The sequence below is a fragment of the Bos javanicus genome, chromosome 1 (genome assembly GCF_032452875.1).
Source record: "Bos javanicus breed banteng chromosome 1, ARS-OSU_banteng_1.0, whole genome shotgun sequence".
NCBI lineage: Eukaryota > Metazoa > Chordata > Mammalia > Artiodactyla > Bovidae > Bos > Bos javanicus.
This window is the reverse complement of record NC_083868.1, coordinates 123,156,528-123,165,417: the sequence shown is the minus strand read 5'-3', so window position 1 is coordinate 123,165,417 and position 8,890 is coordinate 123,156,528.

The following is an 8,890-nucleotide window of genomic DNA, read 5'->3' as shown; positions in this document are numbered from 1 at the left end:
ACCAATATGTATATTGTTTCCTAGGATCCCTCCTTTCTACCACCATGTCAGCTGTGTTTTGCTCAGGGAAGATATGACACCTAGTTTATTATTTTCCTTACCACATTTTCTGAAAATTTCCTTATATGAAGGATCAAGAACAGGTTTTGTCTTATAAGAGGACAGAAATGAAATTTGAGAAGCTCTGTTCTTAAGGTATATAGAATTGTACTGTTTTCTACCAGGTTATTGTGTGTGATTCCAATGTTCATCAATTCTTTTAATTCCTAATTCAGATTCTACTTTTCTAGGTCTTTCTGAACTACAGTTCCCTGCATCTACCTTTCTCTTCCTATGGTCTATAACAAAGTATTGCCTATCATATCCATAAACAAAGGATGTTGCAGTCACCAAGCCATAACATTGTGGTGCCCCCAAGGAGAGCCCTGAGGAAACTTAGAATAGAAATAGAATCCCTGCCCTCTAGTAGTTAACTACTGAAGCCACTCCTGATGGTGCACCCTGAGGAGACTCAGGAGGAGAAAGCAGGAAAGCATGGACTGGCCCCAGACAGCTGAGGTGCATATCAAAGGAATGATTTCCCTTTCTGTGAGCACAGATTCTTGCATCTTACCATACAAAGAAAAACACTAAATTCTTTAACTTGAAATGCCTGCTGCTGCTGCTAAGTCTCTTCAGTTGTGTTCGACTCTGTGCGACCCCATAGATGGCAGCCCACCAGGCTCCCCGTCCCTGGGATTCTCCAGGCAAGAACACTGGAGTGGGTTGCCATTTCCTTCTCCAATGCATGAAAGTGAAAAGTAAAAGTGAAGTCATTCAGTCGTGTCCAACTCTTAGCGACCCCATGGACTGCAGCCTACCAGGCTCCTCCATCCATGCGATTTTCCAGGCAAGAGTACTAGAGTAGGGTGCCATTGCCTTCTCCAAACTTGAGATACCTGGTTTCCTTTAATTAACAGTAATCTTTTGAAGTTCTGACTACCTGGTCTTTGTTGCCAAAATTTCTATTTAAACCTGGCTCCTCATTTACTTCTTGGCCTCAGAGCAACAAGAGAGTCCTGTCTTTCAGGCTTGAAGTCCTCAGAATATCTGCCTAATAAAACAAAACTCTCAACTTTTAGTGTGTGTACTTTTTTTCAGTTGACACTATATAGATAGAAGAAGAATTTAGGTATGGATTACAAATTAATATCTATGTAATAAATAAAATACTTTGTTCATATAAATTTACAGAAAGGTATATTTTCCTTTTTTAGGAAAAACTATATACCTAAAAGGAAAAAAAATCCTATTTATGCCCACAATCAGGAAGTATACTCTCATAGATATTTCAATATGTTATAATGAAAGAAACAATGAAATACAGTTGATATCATGCCCTATGATGGATTTAACAAATAATTAGTTCTGAAATTACAGCATTCATTATTGGCCTTTCTAGTCAATCAACAGCGTGAAACTGCTTTGAAAGCTTGAAGTATGATATTTACTGAATTCATCTACTCTTTATCTTATATAATTTTTATCTCCAAAATATGCAATAATTTATACAATGTTTACTTTCTGAATAATGTGTTACTTCTCTACTTTATTATTTCCTGGGGATAGTTTGAAGCAAAATTACAAAGTCTGATATAAGAAGAATATTTTGCCAAAGGGTTTTTTGAGACTAGAAATCTTTCATTGTAAAGTCTAGCACTGCCCCAGGAAGCTCTAAGTTGATAAGCAGGGGAGTTATGGAATATCAGTAAATTTGAAGATAAAAGAAGACATTCTTTGCAGGTCAAATGAAGATAACTTATTTACAACTTCATTTTTACTTCACCACAAATGATTTGGAGCTTTTCTAAGTATATAACAAGGGGAAAAGCTTCATTTAAACTTCAGTGTCAAACAATAAAAGGAGCATTTTCTTCAAGGAGGTCCATTATCTAAATATCATTTGAAACGTATTATAAAATAAAAAGGTAGTGGTATTGATGTTAGCAATTGTAAAAAAAATAGCCTTTACTTTTTGAATCCAATTCTCTTTCAGCATCAAATATTTTTTTTTACTACATGATAGTTACTCTTGCTGGGGAGTTGTTTTGTTTATTTTATAAACTTTTTTTGTGCAGTGCCTTCTACATTTAACCTTTTTGTACATGAACAATATAAACAACATTAGATTTTTTATAGCATGTCCATGTGGAAAAAGTTATCTTTTGAATTTTATTAGGATAAGCTCCTGTAAAAAAAACAATAATATGCATGCTGCTGACTTAAAAAAAGAAAAAAGAATACACACACACAACATGAGAGTTGGGAGTTAAGTTTTAATTGGGGCAAAATGAGGACTGCAGTCTGGGAAACAGCACCTCAGAGAGCTCAGAGAAATTGCTCCAAAGAGGTAAGGGAAAGGTCAGTATGTATGTCATTTTGGTGAAGGGGGAGTGTACACAATCAAGCATATTTTTTGGCAGAAGGTTTCTGCTAGTCTTGAGAAACACTCATCACCATGAAGGATTTCAGTGCTTTTCTAGATATGAGGAAATATAAGAATTGAGCTCATAAAATCTGTTCCTGAAAATATCTGAAGACCTGTTTTGGCAGTTTTTCCCAGAGCACAGAGTGGCTCACTGCTTTCCTCTACTGTGGACTCCTTTCTGGTGTTGAACATTATTAGCTGCAGTAGCACACAATTTAATCCTCGTAGAGGCAGATGGCAAGTGCCAATTTGTAGTTAACAGTAACAAGCAACATTTGATTTGTCACATGATTTGTGGAAAGGGTTCTGTGTATAGTTAGGGAGGTCATGCATTAAGAAACAGGGTTTAGTGAAAAGAGTGGGCATGGATAATAAGGACTGACAGTGAGAATTAAATAATCATAAAAAGATAACACTAAAATGTCTCTTAAAGGAACTCGCTTTGTACAGAAATCTTTTTAAATCTTTTTAGCTAACAAGATTTTTGGCCTCTGCTTGAACATTTCAAATCAGTTCAGCTCAGTCGCTCAGTAGTGTCCAACTATTTGCCACCCCATGGACTGTAGCACGTCAGGCTTCCTTGTCCATCACCAACTCCCAGATCTTACTCACATTCATGTCGATCCAGTCAGTGATGCCATCCAACCATCTCATCCTCTGTCATCCCCTTCCCCTCCCACCTCCAATCTTTCCCAGCATCATGGTCTTTTCAAATGAGCCAGTACTTCACATCTGATGGCCAAAGTATTGGAGTTTCAGCTTCAGCATCAGTCCATCCAATGAATATTCAGGACTGATTTCCTTTAGGATTGACTAGTTGGATCTCCTTGCAGTCCAAGGGACTCTTAAGAGTGTTCTTCAACACCACAGTTCAAAAGCATCAATTCTTCAGCTCTCAGCTTTCTTTATAGTCCAACTTTCACATCCATACATGACCACAGGAAAAACCACAGCTTTGACTAGACAGACCTTTGTTGGCAAAGTAATGTCTATGCTTTTAATATGCTGTTTAGGTTTGTCATAATTTTTCTTCCAAGGAGCAAGCATCTTTTAATTTCATGGCTGCAGTCAACATCTGCAGTGATTTTGGAGCCCAAACAAATGAAGTCTCTCACCATTTCCATTGTTTCCCAATCTATTTGCCATGAAGTGATGGGACCGGATGCCATAATCTTAGTTTTCTGAATGTTGAGCTTTAAGCCAATTTTTTCACATTTTAGTTATTGGCATCTTAATATTTGTATGTTGATATTTTCTGTACTTGAGTAACACTAATTATTATAATTTCCCTTTTATTAAAGCAATCCTTTTAGGTAATATTTATTAACCTCCATACTAGTAGTATTAATGTATTTATCAATGCAAAGCAAGTATATTATCCTATCTATTTTCACTTATTAATTTTTCAAAACAGAAGCATCTAAACACAGTTTAATGTCTTTATATTATTACATTAAAATTAAAGAACATATGGGGAAAAATAAAAAAATATTCCACTCCCAAAATTATTTTTATTCCTAAGTATTTCCTTTTTTGTCTCTGAGTGGGGGAAACAAAAGTTCATTATTGAATTCTGGTGTTTTGTAACTTTTCCCATTTGGTGCTAAACTTTTGCTCTATAGACACTATTTCCCCTTATGCATATTCTTTTTCTATATGTCAAGCCTTTTAATATTTAGGTACTGTAATTATATTCCTTGATTGAGCTTCTCATATCCAGGTTAATAATACCAGGTGAAAACTGGAGATAAATCAAATGTGATTCTAGAGTCTTTCATGTTCCTGGATGAACTCCTTTGTAAATACTCTGAATGATCAACTATAAAAGTCTCATTTAAAGGGAAAATAGAGTCCAGATGTGGTCTGGAGACCAGGCATTACTTGATGAGAACATTACCTACATTTTTGTTAATGCAACTTGGATCTGTGCTTATTTTGGTACCCATCAGACGCAGGCCTTTTTTTAAGCTTTCAGATGGCATATATTTTTTTTTATTTTTGCTTTTTTTTTTTACATGAATGTCTGTTAATTTAGTTTTCCACCTATATTGGGATAACAATCTTTTTATTGTGTATGCCTAATTTCAGAACTATACACTTATCTTTTTTTTTTTTTAATGAGAAGTAGACATTTATTGCTGAAGCTTACTCCCATCAAGGGAGTATAAGGAATTAAGAAATCCTAAGTTGATTTACCTTCAGGAAATTTTGTGTGATACAGGGAGCTCAACCCAGTGCTTTGGGAGAATCTAGAGGGGTGGGATGGGGTGGGAAATGTGAGGAGAGTTCAGGAAGGAGGGCACATATGTACACCTGTGGCTGATTCATATTGATGTATGGCAGAGGCCAACACAATATTGTAAAGAAATTATCCTCCAATTTAAAAAAAGAAGAAGAGAAAAAAGGTAAATATTATTCACACACAAATTCTTTATTTTTATAGTTTACCTTTTAGCTACCATTTCATTTTACTTATTAGAGAAACTTGATCTCTGCATTTTAATTGCATTTTCTAATTTGGTATCTATAATCTGTTTAGCATAACTCCTGTGTTCTTTCACTCAAATAGTCAATTAATTGTTTGTCTATAGAGCTGAAGATGATGTAAAAAATGACACTTACTAATGACACTATATTAAATGGAGATAAACTTCATTGATCAATATTATTTGGATGTCATGCATCTTGCATATGTTTACATCAGTTGACATCACAAACGATTTAAGACACTACTGACAACTTTTCTAATAACAAAAGGGAAATAAAATTATTTTGCATGACCATTTTCTTGATGAAATCTATGATGTTTTAAGTAAAAATTATTTTCTTTTAAATTACAATGTTCTAGATTTAGAATTTTATTGAAAAGATTGATATATTATAGCATCTATTAAGAAAATTGCTAACTCATGAGTGTTCATATCACACAGGACTTTATCATGCAATAAGCAGATATCTGTGCAATCCCATAGATGGCAGCCCACCAGGCTCCCCCGTCCCTGGGATTCTCCAGGCAAGAACACTAGAGTGGGTTGCCATTTCCTTCTCCAATGCATGAAAGTGAAAAGTGAAAGTGAAGTCGCTCAGTCGTGTCCGACTCTTAGCGACCCCATGGACTGCAGCCTACCAGGCTCCTCCATCCATGGGATTTTCCAGGCAAGAGTACTGGAGTGGGGTGCCATTGCCTTCTCTGATTACACTCATTAATATGTCATTATTATTGTGGTCACTGTAGTGGTGAGAATTCCACTTGTATTCTATATATCCAGCTTGAGAATGCTGTCTGAAAAGAGTGGTCATGGTAACCTCCATGGATATGGCCTGGTCAGAGCTACCAGCAATATAATGTAAGACATCTCTAGTTATTTTTGGTTTCTTTTTGGAAAGAGATTAATAAAACACACACACATACAAAAAAATCAAATTAGAATTCTCCCTTTTTCTCCCCATTTGAGATACTCAAGATACTCAAGACTCAAAGGACTTGTTTTGTTTTTGTCTGTTTTCTTATTCTTAAAGAAAGGCATTAAAAATATTCAATTCCTTAACATTGATACTGACCAGGGTCTTTACCTTCCACAATCAATAGAAATTGATTAAAGGCCAGACAAGGAATTCAGGCAAGGCTTGGTTGGGGCACCTGCTGGAACAGGATGAAGCAAGAAATAGTTTCCCTTGCTTGTTCTTTGGGGTGGGGGTGGTTCAGTTCAGTCGCTCAGTCGTGTCCAACTCTTTGCAACCCCATGAACCGCAGCACACGAGGCCTCCCTGTCCATCACCAACTGCCAGAGTCTACACAAGCCCATGTCCATTCAGTCGGTGATGCCATCCAACCATCTTATCCTCTGTCATCCCCTTCTCCTCCTGCCCTCAATCTTTCCCAGCATCAGGGTCTTTTAAGATGAGTCAGCTCTTTGCATCAGGTGGCCAAAATATTAGAGTTACAGATTCAACATCAGTCCTTCCAATGAACACCCAGGACTGATCTTTAGGATGGGCTGGTTGGATCTCCTTGCAGTCCAAGGGACTCTCAAGGGTCCCTTTGAACTGCAACACCACAGTTCAAAAGCATCAATTCTTCAGTGCTCAGCCTTCTTCACAGTCCAACTTTCACATCCATACATGACCACTGGAAAAACCATAGCCTTGACTAGATGGACCTTTGTTGGCAAAGTAATGTCTCTGCTTTTGAATATGCTGTCTAGGTTGGTCATAACTTTTCTTCCAAGGAGTAAGTGTCTTTTAATTTCATGGCTGCAATCACCATCTGCAGTGATTTTTGGAGCCCTCCAAAATAAAATCAGCCACTGTTTCCAGTGTTTCCCCATCTATTTGCCATGAAGTGATGGGACCGGATGCCATGATCTTAATTTCCTGAATGTTGAGCTTTAAGCCAACTTTTTAACTCTCTCTTCCCTTTTCATCAAGAGGCTCTTTCGTTCTTCACTTTCTGCCTTAAGGGTCAAGTCATCTGCATATCTGAGGTTACTGATATTTCTCCCGGAAATCTTGATTCCAGTTTGTGCCTCATCCAGCCCAGCATTTCTCATGATGTATTCTGCATATAAGTTAAATAAGCAGGGTGACAACATACAGCCTGCATATAAGTTAAATCAACAGGATGACAATATGCAGCCTTCTTTTTCCTACTTGAAACCAGTCTGTTGTTCCATGTCCAGTTCTAACTGTTGCTTCCTGACCTGCATACAGGTTTCTCAAGAGACAGGTCAGGTGGTCTGGTATTTCCATCTCTTTCAGAATTTTCCACAGTTTATTGTGATCCACACCGTCAAAGGCTTTGGCATAGTCAATAAAGCAGAAATAAATATTTTTCTGGAACTCTCTTGCTTTTTCAGTGATCCAGCAGATGTGGGCAATTTGATCTCTGCTTCCTCTGTCTTTTCTAAAACCAGCTTGAATATCTGAAAGTTCACAGTTCACATACTGCTGTAGCCTCTCCAGCATTTATTATTTATAGAATTTTAAATAATGACCATTCTGACTGGTGTGAGGTGATACTTCATTGTAGCTTTGATTTGCATTTCTCTAAGAATTAGCGATATTGAGCATTTTTTCATGTGCCTGTTAGCCACCCATATTTCTTCTTTGTAGAAATGTCTATTTAGGTCTTCTGTTCAACTTTTGATTGGGTTGTTTGTTTTTTTAATATTCAGCTGTTTGAGCTGTTTGTATAATTTGTAAAATAAGATTTTGTTGATAACACTGTGTGCACATATTTTCTTCCAGTCCATAGGTTGTCTTGATAAAACCATAGGTTTTTAAGCTCTGTGGGTTATCAGAAAGCCAATAAAAAACCTGAAAACATTTAAATATTATTTCTAATACTGGAGTGATTGTGGACTCAGGAAGGTTACGTTGAAGATATTTAGTTTAATGTTATGCTCTTTCTGAAGAATACAGTTCAAAATACCTAAAGCTTCCTTTTTACTCTCAGTTTCTAAGCTTCAGTCAGTTCATAATACCCAATTTTCCAGTGTTCTATATTACCCTGGATTTACATTACATAAGATGTGAAACACTTGCAACGAATTTACATTACATATGTAAGAAGCAAAAGGCAAAGGAGAAAAGGAATGATAAACCCATCTAAATGCAGAGTTCCAAAGAATAACAAGGAGATAAAGGAAAGCTGAATGATGAACAATGAAAAGAAATGGAAAAAATATAAAGGAAAGAATAGAGATTTCTTCAAGAAAATGAGAGATACCAAGGGAACATTTCATGCAAACATGGGCACAATAAAGAACAGAAATGGTATGGATCTTACAGAAATAGAAGATATTAAGGAGAGGCAAGAATACATAGAAGAACTGTACAAAAAGATCTTAATGACCTAGATAACCAATGGTGTGATCACTCACCTAGAGCCAGACATCCTGGAATGCAATGTCAAGTGGGCCTTAGGAAGCATCACTATGAACAAAGCTAGTGGAGGTGATGGAATTCCAGTTGAGCTCTTTCAAATCCTTTAAGATGATGCTGTGAAAGTGCTGCACTCAGTATGCCAGTAAATTTGGAAAACTCAGCAGTGGGCACAGGACTGGAAAAGGTCAGTTTTCAATTCAGTCCCAAAGAGAGGCGATGCCAAAGAATGTTCAAACTACCACACATTGCACTCATCTCACATGCTAGCAAAGTAATGCTCAAAATTCTCCAAGCCAGGCTTCAGCAATATGTGAACCATGAACTTCCAGATGTTCAAGCTGGTTTTAGAAAAGGCAAGGAGCCAGAGATCAAAGTGCCAACAGTCTTTGGATATTAGAAAAAAACAAGATAGTTTCAGAAAAACATCTAATTCTGCTTCATTTACTACACCAAAGCCTTTTTACTCTGTTAATCACAGCAAACTGTAGAAAACTCTGCAAGAGGTAGGAATACCAGACCACTTGACCTGCCCCCTGA